Here is a 27688-nt window from a genome sequence, read left to right as displayed (position 1 = left end):
CCGTCACTCTGGCAGTCTGAAAAGCATTTCCTCGGAGAAAAAGGGTCGTCACAGTTGATGCGGTACATCTACACCGTGACGTAGCTTTCTAGGCATGCAATGGGGTTGCACGAAACTTCTAGGATTTTCGATAGCCCAAAAATCTGGAGTTGTGGATGTTGACGGACCTCCAGAGTGTGAAACGGCCTTTGTTGGTCCACATTACGTTAGACAGTCAATCGTTACCTGCCCAAATTTTTTAATGTGCCCACACCGCAAATGCTTCCAATGTTACAAAATCGGTGGCTATCAGTTTGTTATAACGCTTACGGATAGTATTGTAGGGTTCGCTTTAGTGCTTTCCAAACAGCAATGTGTGGAATGTGGGTGTAATGTGCGACGAGTGCTCACTTCACAGTGTGGAGATGAACCGCCTGAAGTCTTCACATTTTCCTGGACTGTCGGAGCAGTAGTAGCACTTGTGTTTCGTCGCCCACTGCGGGACCTATCGTCTAAATAACCCGTGACTTCAGACTTCCTGATAATTCAATTCGAGGCGACGCCTGTCACAGGACCTTTACCCATTATAGACCCTTCTTATGGCGATAGGATCGTAAAGACACATTAGCGGATTCTGTGTTCTCATAATCTAGCTTTACTAACAATGCCCTGTCTAGTAAGGTCAATGAGCAGAGATTGCTTGCGCATCTGGCTTCTCTGCCTACAGCTCATTTTATACTAGATTCTCATGCGGCATCACTGGCATGTTGCTATCCAGTGCCATCTGTTGGCCAGTTTTTATCTCGTTTTTGGTTTCAATAAAACTTCATGCCATTTCAGTCATGTGTGACGATTTTTATCTCTCTGCCTAGATTATCCCTTTAATTAGTGCGTTTCCGAATGTTAACGGCCTCTTGGGTCACCCTGTACATCTAGAGACCCAGAAAAATCTTATCGAATCCATACCACGCAGAATCGCTCCTGTACTGCGCTCCAAAGGTGGGCCAATAAGGTGCTAAGTAGTGAAAGGGTCCTGTAGCCACCTTTCATTAGTCCGGTAGCCCAATTTCACAAGTATTTCTCTTTCTTTTCCTTGTTTCTCTTTTCTCTTTACTCTCATAGTGGCGTGATTGAATGAATGTGGTTGTGTGTCACGTTGCTAGACGGTGGCGTAGTCTGCTGCAGAAAGTCTGCGATAGTCGTAAAGATTCAGCAGCACTGGTACAGAATAGCCAAGTCTCGTAGTGGTCAAGTAGGCAAAGAGGTTTGCACTACTTGTGAGAAATCCACCTGCGTTAGGTTGGTAACGGAAATGGCATCTTTGGGCTTTCCGGTCCACGCGGAGCGTGGAGGAGGCTGGAGAGGAAAAAGGGGGCAGTCTGCCGCCGGTAGGGGAAGCGTCCACAGCTGTGCTCCAGTCGAAGAAGGGTGTGTTAGACTGACCGCGTGGCGCGTTGTTACTTGGCGAGGCGAGAGCTGTTAGCTTTTGGTCTCGCTTTTCAAATCTGGAAGATTGCTTTGCCTTGTCGCAGCAAGGAATGCTAAACTTGGGCAGATTTTTCTTTTAACAAATTTCTGTAGCAAACTTGGATCCGCCGGAAGAGCGCCACACAAAGGTGTCGATAAGAAGTGAGCACTCGCTTCTGTATGAATGTCTGTTTGCCTTCAGCTGTGCCTGCATAAGCTTTCATTTTTCTAAATATTTAGAGCCTTGCCTTCTCGTAAATTTTCCTTGCTTTATGTGTCTTTCGTCCGTGGGGAGCCAACCACGTGGTAGAACATTATAGTTGTTGGGCTACCGGCATCACTAACTGTCCGATCGCATGATAATGTTAACATGATTGTGTGATGTGATATTGTTGCAATTTGGGCATTATACCTAGAAATTGCGTCTCCACAAACCACGTGTTATCAGGAATCGTGTATATGCCTCACCTCCTTATCTTAGGAATAAATGATTTTACCTACAATTTTCTCTTGTGTTCCTAGATTACGTTTTTGCACCTAAGTCACTCACCTCGTAGCTTTCCCGTTAGCACATTTAATGCGTTTCCTTACGCACAGGTCCAGTGATTAGTCTCCTCTTGTATTTTATAACAAATGCTTTAGATTAAGTCATATTTTCAGGTGTGTTGCTGGGAGCTGATCTTATGCAGTGTTCATGCATTTTCAATTTTATTTTAAATGTTTGATTGTCGTGAACAGTGCACGGGCAATACTATTAATTACATCGTATCCGCTATGAGCGACCTCACCACGTGTGCATTTTTGTGAGTTTTTGGTCTGTGATCAAATTAATTTATTTTCCGACTCGACCAAACCTTCGATTAGTTGTATGGTTAGAGTCGGTGGCGACCCTAATCTCCAAGTTAACTTCACAAGCAATAAGCGTTTACATTCCCAATAATAACGTAATAACCCGTAGTAACCGGTTAGTTACAGTAGACAGTCGTAATGTTTTGGCACATGAGTGTATGTGGACAATAGGAGTTTCCCAAACACATTACCTTGAAGTATACGCTTGTTACTTCGTTTCTGACGACGCTTCTCTATTAAGTGCTGAGCTGCGTTCGTGCACCAGAGGTTTTCACGGAGCAAGGCATCATGACGAGCTCCGGTACTGCCTTTGGCATCTCGTGAACTAACAGAGGAAACTGGGTTTCACACAACCCCTGTTTGCAGAAATCATGTCGATTCCCACGTAGGAGTTGTTCAGATCCAAGGAAAATAGTGACTCGAGTGCACATTATACGTTTCATAAATACAGAAGTCGACGCTAGTGAACTAATTTGGCCGGCCGCTGTGGCCGAGTGGTTCCAGGCGAGTCAGTCTGGAACCGCGCTGCTGCTACGGTTGCAGGTTCGAATCCTGCCTCGGGCATGGATGTGTGTGATGTCCTTAGGTTAGTTAGCTTTAAGTAGTTCTAACTCTAGGGGACTGATGACCTTAGACGTTAAGTCCCATAGTGCTTAGAGCCATTTGAACCATTTTTTGAGCTAATTTCATAGACTAAAACATTTGTGTTGCGACACTTCTTCTAGATTAGAGTGATCTGAGCCTTCCTCCAATAGCACATCTAGACCTGAGGCTCCAGCAACTGGCCGTCGATGGTTCAAATGGCTCTGAGCACTATGGGACTCAACTGCTGTGGTCATAAGTCCCCTAGAACTTAGAACTACTTAAACCTAACTAACCTAAGGACAGCACACAACACCCAGCCATCACGAGGCAGAGAAAATCCCTGACCCCGCCGGGAATCGAACCCGGGAACCCGGTCGTGGGAAGCGAGAACGCTACCGCACGACCACGAGATGCGGGCAACTGGCCGTCGACTGATGCTAGAATAGCGACAAGAGGAGAATGCTGCCATTTAAGGGTTCACGTGAATCCTTTCATAAAGTCCGATAATCTATTCAACTATATTACACAGTCTAGAATACAGTACAAGTGAACAGGTACAGTCTGGCACCGCTGATATATTACACAGAAAGACGCAAAGTTACCAAGTTAAAACTACATCCCAAATCAGTTCTGGACCGTTGGTGAATGAATCTGCCTGAGTGCTCGAACTTGTGCCACTGTATTACAACAACAGTCAATACTGAGAATATTAAGGACCAGATGTCGAAAATGTGTGATTTATTTACGGAAACATGTTTCGGGACTAATTTACCCCATTATCAAGTTCTATAAAACAAGGAACAACGAATCATTACTTTGTATTACTACACAAATTGCCGCACATGAAAATCTGTCTATATCAACCTGTAGTATTTTATCATTTGAAGGTAATATTGCAATTAGGCAACGTCAGAAGTAAAAACCCAGCAGGAGACATGCTTTGTCAAACGCATAAAATTTCTTCCCCATACATTTGGTACGTAACACTAACACAAACCTCAGTTACTAACTATAGTCAACTCCCTCCAGCTACCAAATGCTGTTATGTATGTATCACTGCCCCCAACGATGCCACTGTCTGGAGCAAAAATAATGAACTTATAAGTGTCAACTCGTAACAAACCCAAAAAGCAGTCTTGCCATGTTAGCATCCACTGAGAATAACCAGTAGGAAACATTTAAACTTAACGACAACTACGGAGGTCGTGGTTGTTGCTTCTGGCGAGAATGTAACTAAAGTGGGCTCGTAAATGCCCCTTGGACTCTTTTGTATTACGATATAACGCATCAACCCATTCCTCTCTTAAAGCGCAAAAATCACTACTTCCTCTAAATTCTACAGCCACCAATTTTTTTGCAAGTGCCATACATTTCTGCTGTCTATGATGCTTCCCAACGAATGCTGCTCATTCTTAAGGTAGCCGGAATGTCACAACCAGTTATTCTCATTATTCAATACAAATTACAAGACACTCTGCATCAGATCCTGTGGCCCTTCTGCAAACAAGGTTCTTCCTGTTCTCCGTTTAATTATGTATATACCTGGCATTTTCATATCTGTGGGATGGTTGAATGTAGGGAGTGAGTTGAGATCTTCTGAGAATCAGTTTCAGAAGATAGAATCTCATATTTCTGCCTCTGTTTTATCATCTTATGTTTCAGTGCCATGATGCTGAATGAGTAACTGGATGTACTTGGTTTCATTGCCAGGTGTGAAGAGCATCAAATTTTTTAGATCTTTCTATGTCCATCATTGTAATGGATGGTTACATGGTCTGGCTGTTTAGTATGAAATGAAAATTAATACACCTGCCACTGTCTGTTCTGTATTTAATTTATTTACACAACCAGTTTCAGTGTTCGACTGCAGCATCTTCAGGCCCCTTGACCAATGTAATTTGGAAGAAATTCAATCTCGTGTGCAGTCATGACAATAACAGGACCCAATATTAAATAACTAGTGCCCACAGATCGCCTGCATCCATCAACTGATGAGTCAACAGCCAATGAGATGGTTTATGAAAAAAGTGGTAGTTTAATGTCAACCAGAGATCTATGGACAATGGATATTCAATATGGTCTTGTATTATTACTCCACACAAGACTGTATTCCTCCCAATTAACGTTGCTCAAGGTAGCTGAAGATGCTGTAACACAACAGCAAACTGGTTGTGTAAATAAATTAAATGCAAAAGAAAAGCCTGCACATATTTAAGTTTCATTTCAGAAGTCTTTAGGGTTTTTTGAGAGATGTACAAGAAATGTCTTTAGAATGAAATTTTCACTCTACAGCGGAGTGTGCGCTGATATGAAACTCCCTGGCAGATTAAAACTGTGTGCTGGATCGAGACTCGAACTCCGGACCTTTGCCTTTCGTGGGAAACTGCTCTACCAACTGAGCTACCCAAGCACGACTCACGCCACGTCGTCACAGCATTACTTCTGCCAGTACCTCGTCTCCTACCTTCCAAACTTTACAGAAGCTCTCCTGCGAACCTTACAGAACTAGCACTCCTGAAAGAAAAGATATTGCAGAGACATGGCTTAGCCACAGCCTGGGGGATGTTTCTAGAATGAAATCTAGATCTACAGCGGAGTGTGCGCTGATACGAAACTTCCTGGCAGATTAAAACTGTGTGCCGGACCGAGACTCGAACTCGGGACCTTTGCATTTCGCGGGCAAGTCCTCTACTAACTGAGCTACCCAAGCACGATTCGCACCCCGTCCTCACAGCTTTACTTCTGCCAGTACCTCGTCTCCTACCTTCCAAACTTTACAGAAGCTCTCCTGCGAACCTTGCAGAACTAACACTTCTGAAAGAAAAGATATTGCAGAGACATGGCTTAGCCACAGCCTGGGGGATGTTTCTAGAATGAAATTTTCACTCTACAGCGGAGTGTGCGCTGATACGAAACTTCCTGGCAGATTGAAACTGTGTGCCGGACCGAGACTCGAACTCGGGACCTTTGCCTTTCGCGGGCAAGTGCTCTAGCAACTGAGCTACCCAAGCACGATTCACACCCCGTCCTCACAGCTTTACTGCTGCCAGTACCTCCTGTCCTCCTTAGAGCACTTGCCCGCAAAAGGTTCAAATGGTTCAAATGACTCTGAGCACTATGGGACTTAACAGCTGTGGTCATCAGTCCCATAGAACTTAGAACTACTTAAACCTAACTAACCTAAGGACATCACACACATCCATGCCCGAGGCAGGATTCGAACCTGCGACCGTAGCAGTCGCACGGTTCCGGACTGCGCGCCTAGAACCGCGAGACCACTGCGGCCGGCCCGCAAAAGGCAAAGGTCCGGAGTTCGAGTCTCGGTCCGGCACACAGTTTTAATCTGCCAGGAAGTTTCAGGAACTGTCTTGCTTTCAAATTCATCGAATGCTTCTCACTACTTGTCCTTACAATTGATCTGAGTTCGGAATTTGTACGGCTTCTTGGATGGTACCATTATTTCTACGAAGTACTGCAATGAAGTCGGGAAAGAATGCAGGAGATTCCAGTAAAACTGGAGAAGCGACAACACTGTCAGCTGCCACGGTATGACCAATCGGGCGTGAGCGCGGCGCGGCGTGGGCAGCGTCCGGCGAATGGCGGGCCCGCGCCGCCGCCGGCGTTGCCGCTCCGGCGGAGGCACAAAGGTCAGCGAGCAGCGCCGTCGCCCACAAAGGGCACGAGGGCCGCGCGGTCACGGGGTGAGCCGTGAGCCGTGAGCCGTGAGCCGTGAGCGGCGGGCCGCCAAGTGTTGGCGGCCGTCGCTTTCCCACGAATCGTCACGTGGCAGCTGAAACACGGGCCTCATCCCACGCTCTTAAACGTTGCGATTGTACCTCAGACACAAAACTGCAATTGAAAGGAATAAGGAACCACAGAACGCACAGCCCTATCCTGCAGAGACACAACACAGATACAAAATATAATTACTGAACGGCAACTACACTACTGGCCATTAAAATTGCTACACCACGAAGATAACGGGCTACAGACGCGAAATTTAACCGACAGGAACAAGATGCAGTGATATGCAAATGATTAGCTTTACAGAGCATTCACACAAGGCTGGCGCCGGTGGCGACACATACAACGTGCTGACATGAGGAAAGTTTCGAACCGATTTCTCATACACAAACAACAGTTGACCGGCGTTGCCTGGTGAAACGTTGTTGTGATGCCTCGTGTAAGGAGGAGAAATGCGTACCATCACGTTTCATCGCGTTGGTTGACATCCAATGACTGTTAGCAGAATATGGAATCGGTGGGTTCACGAGGGTAATACGGAATGCCGTGCTAGATCCCAAAGGCCTCGTATCACTAGCAGTCGAGATGACAGGCATCTTATCCTCAGGGCTGTAACGGATCGTGCAGCCACGTCTCGATCCCTGAGTCAACAGATGGGGACGTTTGCAAGACAACAACCGTGTCCACGAACAGTTCGACGACGTTTGTAGCAGCACGGACTATCAGCTCGGAGTCCGTGGCTGCGGTTACGCTTGACGCTGCATCACAGACAGGAGCGCCTGCGATGGGGTACTCGACAACGAACCTGGGTGCACGAATGGCGAAACGTCATTTTCTCGGATGAATCCAGGTTCTGTTTACAGCATCGTGATGGTCGCATCCGTGTTCGGCGACATCGCGGTGAACGCACATTGGAAGCGTGTATTCGTCATCGCCATACTGGCGGATCACCCGGCGTTACCTTTCAGATGTGTTACGACCCGTGGCTCTACCCTTCATTCGATCCCTGCGAAACTCTACATTTCAGCAGGATAATGAACGACCGCATGTTGCAGGTCCTGTACGGGCCTTTCTGGATGGAGAAAATGTTCGATTGCTGCCCTGGCCAGCACATTCTCCACATCTCTCACCAACTGAAAACGTCTGGTCAATGGTGGCCGAGCAACTGGCTCGTCACAATACACCAGTCACTACTCTTGGTGAACTGTGGTATCGTGTTGAAGCTGCATGGGTAGCTGTACCTGTACACGCCATCCAAGCTCTGTTTGACTCAATGTCCAGGCGTATCAAGGCCGTTATTACGGCCAGAGGTGGTTGTTCTGGGTTCTGATTTCTCAAGATCTATGCACCCAAAGTGCGTGAAAATGTAATCACATGTCAGTTATAGTATAATATATTTGTACAATGAATACCCATTTATCATCTGCATTTCTTCTTGGTGTAGCATTTTTAATGGCCAGTAGTGTATACTTACACAAAGCTGTTAGGAATCCCGATCAGTGACATCTAAACAAATTAGACAATATTTCTAGAACAACTTACAAACAATATTTACTCTCTAGGCCATAATAAGGGCAAGTCAATAAGCAACAGAAATACATAGGTTGCTGAACCGTGATTTATTTTCAAAGAATATTGTTAAGAATTTATTATTTACTAGCGATTCATCAAGAACATTAACACATTTAATCACACTATGTAAGCATGGAAGTAGTAGCCAGGGAGAAACTGATGAAATCACAACCAAATGCCTTTTAACAAATGGGAATTTTATTAACTTTAATAGTGCCTAAAAGCATTTTTTGAAAGAAACAGATTTAAAATTATAATCAACAAGCACCTTCTAAATATCAAAGTTACAATTTATTCAGAGGCAGAAAGAAACCAGTTTTGACTGTATGAGCTTTCGGGCAGAGAACCTTGCCGCTCCCTTTTGACGCGGCCGTAGTTACGACTGCTCACAACAGCCTCTGAAAGACTACACTGGTGCAAATCTGCAACACACCAGATTACTTTAAACTAAGAGTTTTAACACATTCCACAAGCACACAAACTATGCCCCCCCCCCCCCCCGTAGGAGGGATGGAAATGGTACAAAACACTAACAATTAAAATATTAACCTTCCCACCGAAGGTGCAACTTCATTTTAACTTCTAAGAAAAGTCTTACGGTGAAAGTGTGGCAACTTTATATACTAAAATAATCATTTAAATAAAAGCCCATGAAATGCAATCTTATATAAAATTCTACAAGGTTGGCCAAACAATAGTTAAGATGCTCTACAGTACACAGACACTCTTAAGATCATAGGAAATAATATCAAAGTTTCCAAAGATCAAACCATATTTCAGGTATTAGGCCATTTCACTCCAAATAATAAATTCATTAACACACTAAATCAGACAAACATGACAGAGACAGCTACAGACGTACGGTAGATTGATAGGGAGATTACCGAACAACCCGAACAACCCGGACCACCCAATTTATAAACAACCATATTCCTGCGGATGGGCAAACGGAGAAAAACGGTGGGACGACCCCAAAGCAAAACGGCAGGGGACTTCACCAAGAAAACAAGTAGAATTTAAGATGAGTAAATCAAACAACATATCACCAATCACTTAACTGCTAATAAACTGCGATTTCTCGAGAAGACCTGGCGCGGCACCCCCAAATTGCTCTCCCGAACCGTCCGCTGCCAGGTGCTTCAACAGACGCAGGAAGGCGCGCCGATCTCCCGTCTCACGGCGTCGCAGCACGCACCGGCCAGACTGATGTCGTGGGTTGACTCCTGTTGCTCTCGTGTCGACCGCGAAGCCACTACCCCTCGCTATACGCCGCGGCCCACTGGACTCACGTGGCGACCTCACATGCGCCGACGCTCAAGACGGACAACTCATCTTGTGTCTCAGTGCGCGACCGACCAACCGATCGATCCAACCGCCAATGACCATTGCCTGAGCAAACTCGAGCAGGCTGGCGGCCTAACGCGCAGACACAGATGCGGGAACCAAGCCCCGACCGGGCGACCACTCGCTTCAGTTCTCTTACTGGCAGAGTGGAAAGACTCTCATTTTGCCGGCTTTAAATGTTGATCCGAGCGACAGACATACTAGCACTCCGAACGAAAGACAGATGCTAACTACCTAACAAATGCGGACGAGAGACAGACTAGCAAGCTGGGGACGAAAGACTGACCCAGACTGACCCAGACTGACCCAGACTGACCCACTGGCGAACTCATAGCGCCCCTTAAATCCACGTGAACAGGCAACCTTTCCCCTTTCCGACCAGAGGGCGACACCAAAGCTGCGATTGCCACAGCGGCGCCACCGCCAGAAACAGAGGGCGACTGCTTCACACTACGCGCTGCGGCGCGCTCTTCAAAACAGCAATTTTTGCCACGGCTCAGTTGCAAAAATACATATAAATATTAACTGACTATGAACTGCAGACACTTTATATACGAGGGCAGTTCAATAAGTAATGCAACACGTTTTTTTTCTCGGCCAATTTTGGTTGAAAAAACCGGAAATGTCTTGTGGAATATTTTCAAACATTCCCGCTTCGTCTCGTATAGTTTCATTGACTTCCGACAGGTGGCAGCGCTGTACGGAGCTGTTAAAATGGCCTCTGTAACGGATGTGCGTTGCAAACAACGGGCAGTGATCGAGTTTCTTTTGGCGGAAAACCAGGGCATCTCAGATATTCATAGGCGCTTGCAGAATGTCTACGGTGATCTGGCAGTGGACAAAAGCACGGTGAGTCGTTGGGCAAAGCGTGTGTCATCATCGCCGCAAGGTCAAGCAAGACTGTCTGATCTCCCGCGTGCGGGCCGGCCGTGCACAGCTGTGACTCCTGCAATGGCGGAGCGTGCGAACACACTCGTTCGAGATGATCGACGGATCACCATCAAACAACTCAGTGCTCAACTTGACATCTCTGTTGGTAGTGCTGTCACAATTGTTCACCAGTTGGGATATTCAAAGGTTTGTTCCCGTTGGGTCCCTCGTTGTCTAACCAAACACCATAAAGAGCAAAGGAGAACCATCTGTGCAGAATTGCTTGCTCGTCATGTGGCTGAGGGTGACAATTTCTTGTCAAAGATTGTTACAGGCGGTGAAACATGGGTTCATCACTTCGAACCTGAAACAAAACGGCAATCAATGGAGTGGCGCCACACCCACTCCCCTACCAAGAAAAAGTTTAAAGCCATACCCTCAGCCGGTAAAGTCACGGTTACAGTCTTCTGGGACGCTGAAGGGGTTATTCTGTTCGATGTCCTTCCCCATGGTCAAACGATCAACTCTGAAGTGTATTGTGCTACTCTTCAGAAATTGAAGAAACGACTTCAGCGTGTTCGTAGGCACAGAAATCAGAACGAACTTCTCCTTCTTCATGACAACGCAAGACCTCACACAAGTCTTCGCACCCGAGAGGAGCTCACAAAACTTCAGTGGACTGTTCTTCCTCATGCGCCCTACAGCCCCGATCTCGCACCGTCGGATTTCCATATGTTTGGCCCAATGAAGGACGCAATCCGTGGGAGGCACTACGCGGATGATGAAGAAGTTATTGATGCAGTGCGACGTTGGCTCCGACATCGACCAGTGGAATGGTACCGTGCAGGCATACAGGCCCTCATTTCAAGGTGGCGTAAGGCCGTAGCATTGAATGGAGATTACGTTGAAAAATAGTGTTGTGTAGCTAAAAGATTGGGGAATAACCTGGTGTATTTCAATGCTGAATAAAACAACCCCTGTTTCAGAAAAAAATGTGTTGCATTACTTATTGAACTGCCCTCATATATTGCATATAGATGTATTAATGTAAATAAAGATCGATCATTGATCCGAAACATCACTTTAAAGCTATGATGACAGACGGCTCGCCAAACAACTCAACGCGCTCTGTTCACTGCCAGGCCTCCAGAGACATTCTACAAGTGCCTCTGAATATCTACGATGCTCTGAGATGACGACCCACCATGAGAAATTAGGCGGCCGGTCTTGTACCGAGCAGGAAGTGCAGAAAATCGAAGTATCTCCATACTGCCTGCGAGATTGGTGTGCCGGACTGGGACTCCAACTCAGATCCTTGACTTTTATGGACAACGCCCTTATGGCTCAGACATCAGGTTCGAATCTTGACCAGGACTCACAGCTTCACTTCAACTGGTACAGGCATACATTCATTCTGGAAACGACTAATGGGATGAGGCTCATTCGAGGATCGATTAAGGCGGTATGAGGACCGGCCTATGGTCGCGGTCATCTGATGAGCATATCGCCAGTCCTTCAAGGCGTTATTGCCAGCAGATCAGTCCTGATTGTACTGCTGCTTCTTTGTTCAAGCAGGCCCTCGTTTCTACTCACGAAGTTGACTGGACCTGTTTTTATCCCCTCCTCCCTACCTGAAATAAAAATCTGAAGAAGTACCTGGAACAGACCACGATTCTTTCCGCACCGATGGGTACTACGCTATTCTGCGCCGTTTCTCGACAACATCCTTACGTCTAGGATAGCTTGTGTGAAATCTGGAAATCACGAGAGAGGTAGTGGGAGAATCACTATCACTCATTATCAAAATTCTATTACCTCGTTCATCCAGACTAGGTGGTACCGTAGGTCATTCATATTAGCGGAAATTCGTATTATTTGGAAATTCAGAAAAAACTAAAATGACGTATGTTAAATATCGTACACACATGATATTTTTCCCATTAACCACATAAATATATTTTATAAACAAATTTTGATGAGATATTGAATAAAACATTTTGATTTTTTTTTTGTACAGTGGAATAGTATGTACGTTTCTTTTGAGCCAGATTCGATTATCAGTTATGTGATGCAGAATCGCGCATACACTTCACTAGCATTAGTTCTAAGAAACCATTACTTTATTCCGCTGCTTTACTCGGCGTGTATGTCATAATCTCTCCAGACTGAGCGGCAACTCTCGTTAGTCAATCATCGTTGTTGTCGGCAGACGAGCAAACGGCGACAGTTTCGTCGTCATGAATCGTACCGTAGCCATCATCACTGTCATTTCGCGACTTATGCCCGAGCATACAGACTCCGTGAAATTAATATCGTCTCTTAGACGTGTTTTTACACTCACAACACAATGGTCCACTAGTGCAATCTAAAACTGAGTGTTAATTGTCACTGTGTCAGGACCCGTGAATGCCAGTATCGAGCAATTGCACACGCCTCACACCATTACAGAGCCTCCACCAGCTTCAAGAGTCCCCTGCTGACTCGTAGGGACCATGGATTCATGAGGTTGTTTCCATACCCATACACATCCATGCGCTCTATACAATTTGAAACGAGACTCGCCCGACCAGGCGACATGTTTCTAGTCGTCAACAGTCCAATGTCGGTGTTGACTGGCCCAGGCGAAGAGTAAAGCTTTGTGTCGTGCTGTCGTCAAGGGTACACGAGTGGGTCTGTGGCTCCGAAAGCCCATATCGATGGTGTTTCGTTGAAGGGTTCGCACGCTGACACTTGTTGATGGCTCAGCATTCAAATCTGCGGCAATTTGCGGAAGGGTTCGACTTCTGTCACGTTGAACGATTCTCTTCAGTCGTCGTTGTCCCGTTCTAAATGGTTCAAATGCCTCTGAGCACTACGGTACTTAACATCTGAGGTCATCAGTCCCCCAGAACTTAGAACTACTTCAACCTAGCTAACCTAAGGACGTCACACACATCCGTGCCCGAGGCAGGATTCGAACCTGAGACCGTAGCAGCAGCGCGGTTCTGGACTGAAGCGCCTAGAACCGCTCGGCCACAACAGCCGGCTGTCCATTTCTTGCAGGGTCTATTCCTGCCGCAGCGGTGTCGGAGATTTGATGTTTTACCGATTTCGTGATGTCACGGTACATTCATGAAATGGTCGTATGGGCAAATCCCCAATTCATAGCTATCCCGGAGATGCTGTGACCCATCGCTCGTGCGCCGACTATACTACCACGTTCAATCTTTCATTGTAGGTGCTGTAACCGATCTAACAACTGCACCAGACACTTGTTGTCTTACATAGGCGTTGCCGACCGCAGCGCCGTATTCTGCCTTTTTACGTAACTCTGTATTTGAATACGCTTGCCTATACCAGTTTCATTGGCGCTTCAGTGTATTTTCGTGTCATGTAAGAACTTCAATTCCTCTTCTTTCGTTGTTGTTTCCTCTCTTTCAAGTACACCTTCATCTTCTCCTCATGTTCTGTTTTCCTTTCTTCTGTCCATGTTCTTCCGAATTTCTTGTTTCTTGTGCACTGAAAGCCCTGTAAATTTAGTGTTTTATTCTTAAATGGTTTCTTTGTGCTGTTTACGTTTCTTTGCTGTTGTTTTTTCTAGTTATTCCATATTTCTGGTATACATGCTATAGCTGGTTTATTCTTCCAGAAACACAGGAGTGTTTGTTTCATGAGCCCGTTCCTATTCGTTCGGTAGACGGATCCAAAAGAGATCAATCTTTTAGCCATTGCTTCTGATATTTTATCTGTGTTTGTTGTAGATCTGCTCATTAGTTCTCACTTTCCAGCTATCTGTACTTTGTATCGCACTCAGTATTTTTATAATAATCTGCCGCTCAAGTACATCTATTCTGCCAAGTTTATAGCTCAATGTTAGGTATTCACATTCATGTAAACATTGTGGTCCTACCATTGTGGTATAGAGTTGGAGTTTTGTTTCGCTAGATATCCATTTCTTGTTGTAAATATTCTTTGTGAAATCGTATTCTCTCTCCGTTTTGTTAACTCTTACACCTATAGCGAATTTTTTCTAGTCCATTTTGTTGCGTAGTTTCTCAAAGATATTTAAATTTACTTACTCGCTGCGATTTACATGTTTGTGTTTCTATGAATTTTTTTGCATTTTTTAATATTTGTCACAAACTTTTTTTCAGCTGAAATTTAGAGACCAGTTCTATTTCCTATTTCTTCATGTTTCATTAACTGCATCTGTCATGCTTTCTGAAAGCATTGGAAAGTCTTTGGTTCTGAACACTTTAAAGACTCTGCTGTAATGGAGTCTTCAACACTTGATTTGTTGTTTCTTAGTGATTTGATGGCCTCATGAGTTCCGTATTCTGTTCGAGGGAAAGCTTAGTATTATTAAAATAAAATGAGCCAGAGGGAGCTCAATAAAATATCTCTGCATACTTTCCGTCGACGTAGCCAGCCAGCACAGTGCCGGAAATTTGACCCCTCTCAAAATCATTAGCTATCTTGGTGGAGGCAAGCGAGCACATCATCGTTTGGATTCGACTTACACTGAAGCTCCAAAGAAACTGATACAGGCATGCGTATTCAGATACACAGATATGTGAACAGGCAGACTATGCCGCTGCGGTCGGCAACGCCTATATAAGACAACAACTGTCTGGCGCTGTTGTCAGATCGGTTACTGCTGCTACAATGGCAGGTTATGGAGATGTACGTGATTTTGAAAATGGTGTTATAGTCGGCGCACGAGAGGTGGGACGCAACATCTTCGAGGTAGCGATGAAGTCGGGAATTTCCCGTTCGACCATTTCACGAGTGTACCGTGAATATTCGGTAAAATCGAACCTCCGACGTCGCTGCAGCCGGAGAAAGATCCTTAAAGAACTGGACCAACGACGACTGAAGAGAATCGTTCAACTTGACAGAAGTGCAACCCTTCCGCAAAATGCAGTAGATTTGAACGCCGGGCTATCATCAAGTGTCAGCGTGCGAACCATTCAACCAAACATCATCGGTATGGGCTTTCGGAGCCGCAGGTCCACTCGTACACCCTTGATGACTGCACCACGCAAAGCTTTACGCCTCGCCTGGGTTCGTCAACACCGACATTGGACTGTTGATGACAGGAAACATGTTGCCTGGTGGGATGACTCTCATTTGGAATTGTATCGAACGGCTGGACGTGTACGGGTATGGAGACAACTCATGAATCCACGGATCCTACATGTCAGTAGCGGACTGTTGAAGCTGGTGGAGGCTCTGTAATGGCGTGGGGAGTGTGCAGTTGGAGTGATATGGGACCGTCGATGCGTCTAGATACGACTCTGATTGGTGACACGTATGTAAAATGGCTCTGAGCACTATGCGACTTAACTTCCGAGGTCATCAGTCGTCTAGAACATAGAGCTAATTAAACCTAACTAACCTAAGGACATCACACACACCCATGACCGAGGCAGGATTCGAACCTGCGACCGTAGCGGTCGCTCGGCTCCAGTCTGTTGCGCCTAGAACCGCACGGCCACTCCGGCCGGCGACACGTATGTAAACATCCATTCATGTCCATTGTCGCCTTCCGACGAACTTGGGCATTTCCAGCAGGACAGTGCTACACCCTACACGCCCAAGATTGCTACAAAGTGTCTCTAGGAATACTCTTCTAAGCTTAAATACTTCCTCTGGTCACCAAAGTCCCAGACGTGAACATTATTGAGCATGAAATGATAATTAATCGGAACCCTCTGCTACCAACAGGTGTCGTTGATATAGCCAACAGGTGTCGTTGATATAGCTCGATGGGGACAGCTGAAAATGTGTGCTCCGACAGGGACTCGAACCCGGAATCTCTTGGTTAGATGGGAGACGCTCTATCCATCTGAGGCACCGATGGCATAGAGGATAGCGTGACTGCAGAGACTTACCTCTTGCACGCTTCCCGTGAGACCCACGTTCCCAACTTTCCACAATCTACATGCGTAATGTTCCTAATAGGTATTTGCCCATCCACTCATTACTGGCGCCAACTATGGTGACGATTCCCGCAAGAGTTCCGGCAAAGTGTGCGCATTCGGACAGAAGAAGGTCAATGGCCGGGTAGTCTTTAACTATATGAAGATAGTAACTGTTCCGAATGAGCTGATATCAATGATGACTACGCAGCGTCTCTAGAATAAATGATAATTAATCGAAACCCTCAGCTGCCAACAGGTGTCGTTCATATACCTCGATGGGGACAGCTGAAAATGCGTGCCCCGACCGGGAACATTACGTATGCAGATTGTGGACAGTTGGGAATGTGGGTCTCACGGGAAGCGTGCAAGAGATTGAAAGTATCATTGATAAGATTATTCTAAATCAATTATTCAGCAAACCTGCATCTGACTGCGTCTGTGAACTTGTTTCTTGTACTCCTCCATTTCGCGAGAAACGCAACGTGTATTTGACTCAGCAATAAAATTTACGAGGATAAAGCCGTTTGTGCAATGGCATTAAGTTGGTACTGGAAAATTAACTTTTGGCCCTTATGTTTACTTGGTTCTTTCATTGGTGGGTATCTTTACTCTACTACTCATTTTCATATTCAGTTTAAGGAAAGGATTTGGATTATGATGCAGGCTGTTAGAAACACAATGTTGATCTCAATATATATATATATATATTTAAAAATTTTAAGTCATACACAAAATACTAAAAGGTATCAGATAGATTATATAATGGAAACACAGAGATTTAGGAACCAGGTTTTAAATTGTAAGACATTTCCAGGGGCAGATGTTGACTCTGACCACAATCTATTGGTTATGACCTGTAGATTAAAACTGAAGAAACTGCAAATAGGTGGGAATTTAAGGAAATGGGACCTGGATAAACTGAAAGAACCAGAGGTTGTACAGAGCTTCAGGGAGAGTATAAGGGAACAATTGACAGGATGGGGGAAAGAAATACAGTAGAAGAAGAATGGGTAGTTTTGAGGGATGAAGTAGTGAAGGCAGCAGAGGATCAAGTAGGTAAAAAGGCGAGGGCTAGTAGAAATCCTTGGGTAACAAAAGAAATATTGAATTTAATTGATGAAAGGAAAAAATATAAAAATGCAGTAAATGAAGCAGGCAAAAAGGAATACAAACGTCTCAAAAATGAGATCGACAGGAAGTGCAAAATGGCTAAGCAGGGATGGCTAGAGGACAAATGTAAGGATGTAGAGGGTTATCTCACTAGGGGTAAGATAGATACTGCCTACAGGAAAATTAAAGAGACCTTTGGAGAACAGAGAACCACTTGTATGAATATCAAGAGCTCAGATGGAAGCCCCGTTCTAAGCAAAGAAGGGAAAGCAGAAAGGTGGAAGGAGTATATAGAGGGTCTATACAAGGGCGATGTACTTCAGGACAATATTATGGAAATGGAAGAGGATGTAGATGAAGATGAAATGGGAGATACGATACTGCGTGAAGAGTTTGACAGAGCACTGAAAGACGTGAGTCGAAACAAGGCCTCGGGAGTAGACAACATTCCATTAGAACTACTGACGGCCTTGGGAGAGCCAGTCCTGACAAAACTCTACCATCTGGTGAGCAAGATGTATGAGACAGGCGAAATACCCTCAGACTTCAAGAAGAATATAATAATTCCGATCCCAAAGAAAGCAGGTGCTGACAGATGTGAAAATTACGAAACAATCAGTTTAATAAGTCACGGATGCAAAATACTAACGCGTATTCTCTACAGACGAATGGAAAAACTGGTAGAAGCTGACCTCGGGGAAGATCAGTTTGGATTCCGTAGAAATACTGGAACACGTGAGGCAATACTGACCTTACGACTTATCTTAGAAGAAAGATTAAGGAAAGGCAAACCTACGTTTCTAGCATTTGTAGATTTAGAGAAAGCTTTTGACAATGTTGACTGGAATACTCTCTTTCAAATTCTGAAGGTGGCAGGTGTAAAGTACAGGGAGCGAAAGGCTATTTACAATTTGTACAGAAACCAGATGGCAGTTATAAGAGTCGAGGGGCACGAAAGGGAAGCAGTGGTTGGGAAGGGAGTGAGACAGGGTTGTAGCCTATCCCAGATGTTATTCAATCTGTATATTGAGCAAGCAGTAAAGGAAACAAAAGAAAAATTCGGAGTAGGTATTAAAATCCATGGAGAAGAAATAAATACTTTGAGGTTCGCCGATGACATTGTAATTCCGTCAGAGACAGCAAAGGACTTGGAAGAGCAGTTGAACGGAATGGATGGTGTCTTGAAGGGAGGATATAAGATCAACATCAACAAAAGCAAAACGAGGATAATGGAATGTAGTCGAATTAAGTCGGGTGATGTTGAGGGTATTAGATTAGGAAATGAGACACTTAACGTAGTAAAGGAGTTTTGCTATTTGGGGAGCAAAATAACTGATGATGGTCGAAGTAGAGAGGATATAAAATGTAGATTGGCAATGGCAAAGAAAGCGTTTCTGAAGAAGAGAAATTTGTTAACATCGAGTATAGATTTAAGTGTCAGGAAGTCATTTCTGAAAGTATTTGTATGGAATGTAGCCATGTATGGAAGTGAAACATGGACGGTAAATAGTTTGGACAAGAAGAGAATAGAAGCTTTCGAAATGTGGTGCTACAGAAGAATGCTGAAGATTAGATGGGTAGATCACATAACTAATGAGGAAGTATTGAATAGGATTGGGGAGAAGAGAAGTTTGTGGCACAACTTGACTAGAAGAAGGGATTGGTTGTTAGGACATGTTCTGAGGCATCAAGGGATCACAAATTTAGCATTGGAGGGCAGCGTGGAGGGTAAAAATCGTAGGGGGAGACCAAGAGATGAATACACTAAGCAGATTCAGAAGGATGTAGGTTGCAGTAGGTACTGGGAGATGAAGAAGCTTGCACAGGATAGAGTAGCATGGAGAGCTGCATCAAACCAGTCTCAGGACTGAAGACCACAACAACAACAACAACACAAAACCTACCGTAGCACGAAAGATTCTTACAAAAATTTTACGAAACGCTTACTGTGTCAAACCTTGGCCATACAAATCCCAACTCTGAATATTATCTAACAAAACCAATTTGAAATCATTATATATCTTCTCTCATTTACGTGCTAAGGTTTGGTCTGGGGCAGCGAGCGCGACCTACCTTACAGCTGTCACCACACGTCTGCTTTCTCCGGGCACCTACCTGCGACCCCTTCGTTTTTTACTGCGCGTGCCCATCTCTCTTAACCATCAAAGAACCTCTTACTCAAAGATATACTCGTTCCACCTTGCGGTTGGCAACTACCGACTATTTTCTGGAGCTACCCTGATCAGACCTTAGCACATACCTTTCAAGATAATTCGCTGCAGTCGCGCTATCCTGTCTGCCCTCGCTGGCTCAGATGGATAGAGCGTCTGCCATATAAGGAGGAGATCCTGGGTTCGAGTCCCGGCCTGTTCGCGGGGGCCCTACACGATATTAGGCAGGTGTACCAGTTTCTTCAGTGTATTTCGGGTACAAATTGATGCTTACACACATACACTCTCGAGCCACAGGGTGTTTCAAAAATGACCGGTATATTTGAAACGGCAATAAAAACTAAACGAGCAGCGATAGAAATACACCGTTTGTTGCAATATGCTTGGGACAACAGTACATTTTCAGGCGGACAAACTTTCGAAATTACAGTAATTACAATTTTCAACAACAGATGGCGCTGCAAGTGATGTGAAAGATATAGAAGACAACGCAGTCTGTGGGTGCGCCATTCTGTACGTCGTCTTTCTGCTGTAAGCGTGTGCTGTTCACAACGTGCAAGTGTGCTGTGGACAACATGGTTTATTCCTTAGAACAGAGGATTTTTCTGGTGTTGGAATTCCACCGCCTAGAACACAGTGTTGTTGCAACAAGACGAAGTTTTCAACGGAGGTTTAATGTAACCAAAGGACCGAAAAGCGATACAATAAAGGATCTGTTTGAAAAATTTCAACGGACTGGGAACGTGACGGATGAACGTGCCGGAAAGGTAGGGCGACCGCGTACGGCAACCACAGAGGGCAACGCGCAGCTAGTGCAGCAGGTGATCCGACAGCGGCCTCGGGTTTCCGTTCGCCGTGTTGCAGCTGCGGTCCAAATGACGCCAACGTCCACGTATCGTCTCATGCGCCAGAGTTTACACCTCTATCCATACAAAATTCAAATGCGGCAACCCCTCAGCGCCGCTACCATTGCTGCACGAGAGACATTCGCTAACGATATAGTGCACAGGATTGATGACGGCGATATGCATGTGGGCAGCATTTGATTTACTGACGAAGCTTATTTTTACCTGGACGGCTTCGTCAATAAACAGAACTGGCGCATATGGGGAACCGAAAAGCCCCATGTTGCAGTCCCATCGTCCCTGCATCCTCAAAAAGTACTGGTCTGGGCTGCCATTTCTTCCAAAGGAATCATTGGCCCATTTTTCAGATCCGAAACGATTACTGCATCACGCTATCTGGACATTCTTCGTGAATTTGTGGCGGTACAAACTGTCTAAGACGACACTGCGAACACCTCGTGGTTTATGCAAGATAGTGCCCGGTCACATCGCACGGCCGACGTCTTTAATTTCCTGAATGAATATTTCGATCGTGTGATTGCTTTGGGCTATCCGAAACATACAGGAGGCGGCGTGGATTGGCCTCCGTATTCGCCAGACATGAACCCCTGTGACTTCTTTCTGTGGGGACACTTGAAAGACCAGGTGTACCGCCAGAATCCAGAAACAATTACATCTCATCTGCATGTGAAGCCATTCCGCCAGACACGTTGTCAAAGGTTTCGGATAATTTCATTCAGAGACTACGCCACATTATTGCTACGCATGGTGGATATGTGGAAAATATCGTACTGTAGAGTTTCCCAGACCGCAGCGCCATCTGTTGTTGACAATTGTAACTACTGTAATTTCGAAAGTTTGTCTGCCTGAAAATGTACTGTTTTCCCAAGCATATTGCAACAAACGGTGTATTTCTAACGCTGCTCGTTTAGTGTGTATTGCCGTTTCAAATATACCGGTCATTTTTGAAACACCCTGTATGTAGATGCGTGAGGGATTGTGCACGCCCGTACAGAACGCTCGTTCACGCGTGCTGGTCAGGCGTGCCACGCTAATGACCTCGCCTTCTCCCTCGGCGCGCGCCTACAGGCTCGGGCCTCCACGGCTGGCCGCGCCCCGGCTGCCGGTGGGTATTGAGTAGCGCGCGCTGCGCCTGACGTCTCCGCGCAGAGGCGGCCGGCCGATACCTGCCGCTGGCGTTTCGAGCCATCGACCCCGGCGCTGTCGATAGCGGCCGCGAGAGGAGGACCTGTGATTAGGCGCGCGATCAGCCGCCCAGGGGCCCGCAGGACTCATCAGCGGACCTCTCCCGCTCCTGCTGTGCTGTCCCCACTCCCCACGGCGCCCCTCTATCCGTACTGCATTACAAGCTGCCGTCCGCTCCGAGGCGAGAGTACAGTCCGAAGCTCTTACTGTGACACAAAGTTGGGGTCGATACTTTCGTTTTTATTACGCTGCACCATCCGCTCCATTATTACCTAGGCAAATGTAGCACGATGTACCACTTCCCCGAAATAGTGGAACGACGTTCACTGCGCCTCGCTTTCCGTATCTAATTACACGGTTATTACAAATGATTGAAGCGATTTCACAGCTCTACAATAACTTTATTATTTGAGATATTTTCAAAATGCTTTGCACACACGTACAAAAACTCAAAAAGTTTTTTTAGGCATTCACAAATGTTCGATATGTGCCCCTTTAGTGATTCGGCAGACATCAAGCCGATAATCAAGTTCCTCCCACACTCGGCGCAGCATGTCCACATCAATGAGTTCGAAAGCATCGTTGACGCGAGCTCGCAGTTCTGGCACGTTTCTAGGTAGAGGAGGTTTAAACACTGAATCTTTCACATACCCCACAGAAAGAAATCGCATGGGGTTAAGTCGGGAGAGCGTGGAGGCCATGACACGAATTGCTGATCGTCATCTCCACCACGACCGATCCATCGGTTTTCCAATCTCCTGTTTAAGAAATGCCGAACATCATGATGGAAGTGCGGTGGAGCACCATCCTGTTGAAAGATGAAGTCGGCGCTGTCGGTCTCCAGTTGTGGCATGAGCCAATTTTCCGCGGGCTACGCGTGAAACTTGCCCGTACGCGTTCAACCGTTCCTTCGCTCACTGCAGGCCGACCCGTTGATTTCCCCTTACAGAGGCATCCAGAAGCTTTAAACAGCGCATACCATCGCCGAATGGAGTTAGCAGTTGGTGGATCTTTGTTGAACTTCGTCCTGAAGTGTCGTTGCACTGTTATGACTGACTGATGTGAGTCCATTTCAAGCACGACATACGCTTTCTCGGCTCCTGTCGCCATTTTGTCTCACTGCGCTCTCGAGCGCTCTGACGGCAAAAACCTGAAGTGCGGCTTCAGCCGAACAAAACTTTATGAGTTTTTCTACGTATCTGCAGTGTGTCGTGACCATATGTCAATGAATGGAGCTAGAGTGAATTTATGAAATCGCTTCAATCATTTGTAATAGCCCTGTACTTTTCCCCACACATGTCCTGAATCAGCATCTAGAGTGCCCACCACTTTGCCACCTCAAAATGGTTCAAATGGCTCTGAGCACTATGGGACTCAACTGCTGTGGTCATCAGTCCCCTAGAACTTAGAACTACTTAAACCTAACTAACCTAAGGACATCACACACATCCATGCCCGAGGCAGGATTCGAACCTGCGACCGGAGCAGCAGCGCGGCTCCGGACTGGAGCGCCTAGAACCGCACGGCCACCGCGACCGGCACTTTGCCTCTCATATAGTTTACATAAACATGAGTCCAACACCGCATACTCCTGCCAAACCTTCAGAGCCTTTACTGCTGCCATGCATCAGCCAGAATGTCCCGCCTTCCATGCACCGTTTGATACTCCACGTCCGTACTACCAAAATTTCATCCGTCTTATCCTTCCAGACGATGAACTCATCCCTGAAATCAATGATTCATTTGAAACTTCTTGGCAGATTTCAACACTGTGCCGGACCGAGACTCGAACTCGGGACCTTTGCCTGTCGCGGGCAAATGTTCTACCGACTGAGCTACCCAAGCACGACTCACACCCCGTCGTCACAGCTTTACTTCTGCCAGTACCTCGTCTCCTACCTTCCAAACTTTACAGAAGCTCTCCTGCGAACCTTGCAGAACTAGCACTCCTCAAAGAAAGGATATAGCGGAGACATGGCTTAGCCACAGCCTGGGGGATGTTTCTACAGCGGAGCACTTGCCCGCGACAGGCAAAGGTCCCGAGTTCGAGTCTCGGTCCGGCACACAGTTTTAATCTGCCAGGAAGTTTCATATCAGCGCACACTCCGCTGTAGAGTGAAAATTTCATTCTAATTAGTCATTTTCTAACCATGAACTTTTCTGCCCCTCCCATGCCAAATGAACGCTCAGCTCACTAATACCTTGCGCATCTGGCATCCCACTCACCTCCTAAGCATACCCGTTAGTTGCAGTTAAACTTTCCCCACTTAACACCTTTTACCACTAAAACAACCGAACGAGTACCAAACTTGGTAGCGTTAATGTCAAGAACATGGGGAAGAGAAATAATGCAGAATCTGTTCAATTGAAACACCTTTAATGTGCTGCTACGGTACATCATACCATTGCATACCGGTACCATTACTGCTACAAAAGGGCCCAATATGACTTCCGCCAGTGTCTGGAAGAGTCTGAAGGTGCAGGACTGCATTCTGCACAGGAGAACGAAGCATGACCATAGGTATTCTCGTTACCTATTTTGATATCCTGCGCTTCAGATTGGCACATGTGAGGATGTTCCCCTGGTAAACCCTGTCCTTCAGGTCACCCCACAGCCAGAAATCACAGGGAGTGAGATCAGGTTATCGCGGCGGCCAAGCATTTGAAAACGATCGGCTGATAATTCGATCGTTGCCAAATGTGTTTCGGAGAAGCAGGTGAACTTCACAAGCTATGTGCGGTGGGGTCCCCTCCTGCATGAATACTATTGAGTTCAATGTGTCTCCTGCAGAGCGTGTATGACATGCTGGCGAAGCATATCGCAGTAATGCTGGCCAGTCACTGTACGCGTCTTTGGTCCTTGAGCGCTGTCCTGGTCAAAAAGGAATGGGCTAATGATGAAAGTAGCCGTGAAGCCACACCATATTGTGACATGTTTACCATACACAGGAACTTCATGCACAGAGACTGCAGCAGCTGAAGACCCCTACACTCGGCAATCCTGTCTGTTCACCTCACCTGTTAGAGAAAAATGAGTTTCGTGTATCTATAGGATGGTCCAAGGCCAGCCCTCGTCAACGCAACGTGAGAAAGTGGAGAGCAAAGTGGTTTTCCGTCCTGTGGCGCAAGCTGCTGTACGATATGGATCTTGAAGGGGCTCCATTTCAGAATGGTTCGATGCACCTTCCGTGCAATGGACCACGGCATGTTCAAATGTCGTGACACAGCACGCGCACTGCCTGACGATCGGGAATTGCGAGCAACAATGCCCGCCATAGCAACAGCGATTTCCTCAACCACCTGTGGTGCAACCTGTCCTCGGCCTCTTCCCGAAGCGACGCCCAGTTCTCCAGTTGATTGAAAGCTCTTCGTCGTGCTCGGCGCAGTAGGTGCAGAAAGACGACCCATCCGTAATCCTTTCAGCCGGCGATATTCTCAAAGTGCGGCTGCAGCATTACTGTTGTTTTGATAACAGAGCTCCACCAACAATGCGCTGCTCCTTTTATTCAAGCTCAAGTCGACACGTCATCAAGTGCTCTGCGTCTGGTCAGGTGTGTGAGACTGCGAATCACGATGACCGGTCACGGGAGCTAGTGTCCACAGTTGGAACTGGACGGCGGCGTTGTGACGCCTGGAAATCACGCATCCCATAATCTGGACATCAATGCTGCCAAGTTTGGTACACTTACGGTAATTAGCTTCCGTGTTATAACGTGTTAAGTAGGGAAAGTATAACTATAACCACCCGGTGTATGCTCTCTATCAGTTCCTTCACTGCCGGCCGCTGTGGCTGAGCGGTTCTAGACGCTTCAGTCAGGAACCGCGCTGCTGCTACGGTCGCAGGTTCGAATCCTGCCTCGGGTATGGATGTGTGTGATGTCCTTAGGTTAGTTAGGTTTAAACAGTTCTAAGTTCTAGGGGACCTCAGATGTTAAGTCCCATAGTGCTCAGAGCCATTTCAAGCATTTGAAGTTCCTTCACTCATAGACATCTCACGTCGTCTTCCAAGTAATATCCTCTTGAATATTTCCCACATCCAAGTCCCTACGTACAATTAGCAGGGCCCTCTTTTATATCATCCTCATAATGAAGAGAGGAAGAAAGGACGATTAGATTCCCGTCACTAGAGACGCAGCAAAAGCTCCGATTACAGAAGGACGTGTAAGGAAATCAGCCGAGCTCTTTCGAAAGGAACCATCCCGATGTTCAGGGAAATCACCGAACACCTAAATCTGACTGGCCAGATGGGGATTTGAATCGTTGTCCAATGTGCTAACCACTGCGTCACCTCGCTATAATGAATGTAAGTGAATCAAATTGCGATAGTTGTGTCAAAAAACTTAAATTATTAATTTAGAAATATGTAACATGTATAATCCAATGGCTGAAGCGCGACATTGTGGCCACTGCCGCTCCTCCATGCCTAGCAGAGGGCACGTACATAACGGTTAAACAAAAAGGTGTTGTTTTCCAGTAGTAACTTGTCATTGGCAGCTGCAATTACGGTGCACGTCATCAAGTTTACTCTGTATTCACATAAACAAATTGTTTTACGTAAGCACTGGGCATTCATTATATTGGTCTGTCGCAGAATTAAATTAAAAATGACTCGCATCACCCATTTCTGACAAAGGTTTTCTGGCTCTAAGACAAAGGCCAGAACTAAAAATCCCCTCCCAAATATTATGAATTACGGCATCTTGTTCCCCTTATGAACTGTTCTGATATTTATACATGAAGATGACTCTTCTACAATACAGAATTAAGTGCCTGGCAGAAGTTTCATAGAACGATCTTCGAGCATGGGAAAAACGAACACTTAAATATTTCCGGGCAAGCTTTGATTTCTCTTATTTTATTACGATGATCAGTTCTCCCCTTCTAGGTGACAGCCAGCAAAATATTTACACATTCGCAGGACAAAGTTGGTGATTGAAATTTTATGAAAAGATCTCGCGTTTCATATTTGTCATACTCTCTGCCCTAGTTCGCGATAATACAAAACAGGCTGCCCTTTTCTGGTCATTTTCCGTGACCTCCACCAGTTCCACCTGACGCGGATCCTACACCGCACAGCAATACTCTAGCAGACGACGGACAAGCGTAGCATAGGCAGTCTCTTTAGTGGACCTGTTGGATCTTCCAAATCCTCTGCCAATATACCGCAGTCTTTCGTTCGCTTTCAGCAGAAGAATGTCTATATGATCGTTACAGTTTACGTTATTCCTTATTGTAATCGTCAAGGTATTTAGTTGAATTGACAAGCTTTAGAAGTGTGTGATATCTCGTGTAAACCAAATTTAGCGGAGTCCCTTTAGTATTGATATGAATGACTTCACACTTATCACTATTTAGAGTCAATCGCCACTTTTCAGGCCATACAGGTATGTTGACTAAATCATTTTGGAGTTGTCTTTTATCTTCTAATGACTTTACAAGACAATAACTTACTGCATCAAGTGGAAAAAAATCTAAGATGGCTGCTCAGATTATCTCCTAGATAATGTACACTCCTGGAAATTGAAATAAGAACACCGTGAATTCATTGTCCCAGGAAGGGGAAACTTTATTGACACATTCCTGGGGTCAGATACATCACATGATCACACTGACAGAACCACAGGCACATAGACACAGGCAACAGAGCATGTACAATGTCGGCACTAGTACAGTGTATATCCACCTTTCGCAGCAATGCAGGCTGCTATTCTCCCATGGAGACGATCGTAGAGATGCTGGATGTAGTCCTGTGGAACGGCTTGCCATGCCATTTCCACCTGGCGCCTCAGTTGGACCAGCGTTCGTGCTGGACGTGCAGACCGCGTGAGACGACGCTTCATCCAGTCCCAAACATGCTCAATGGGTGACAGATCCGGAGATCTTGCTGGCCAGGGTAGTTGACTTACACCTTCTAGAGCACGTTGGGTGGCACGGGATACATGCGGACGTGCATTGTCCTGTTGGAACAGCAAGTTCGCTTGCCGGTCTAGGAATGGTAGAACGATGGGTTCGATGACGGTTTGGATGTACCGTGCACTATTCA

General features: G+C 45.9%; 1 protein-coding gene across 1 annotated transcript in view; it reads left to right on the top strand.

Moving 5' to 3' along the window:
• LOC126106107 (whirlin-like) overlaps window positions 1-27688 on the top strand; it is a 975331-nt gene that overhangs the window by 348806 nt on the left and 598837 nt on the right. The gene's annotated exons all lie outside the window — the stretch shown is intronic.

Source organism: Schistocerca cancellata, chromosome 10, assembly GCF_023864275.1.
Source record: "Schistocerca cancellata isolate TAMUIC-IGC-003103 chromosome 10, iqSchCanc2.1, whole genome shotgun sequence".
NCBI lineage: Eukaryota > Metazoa > Arthropoda > Insecta > Orthoptera > Acrididae > Schistocerca > Schistocerca cancellata.
Note: the sequence above shows the minus strand (reverse complement) of the source record. Positions and strands in the feature narration are given on the sequence as shown.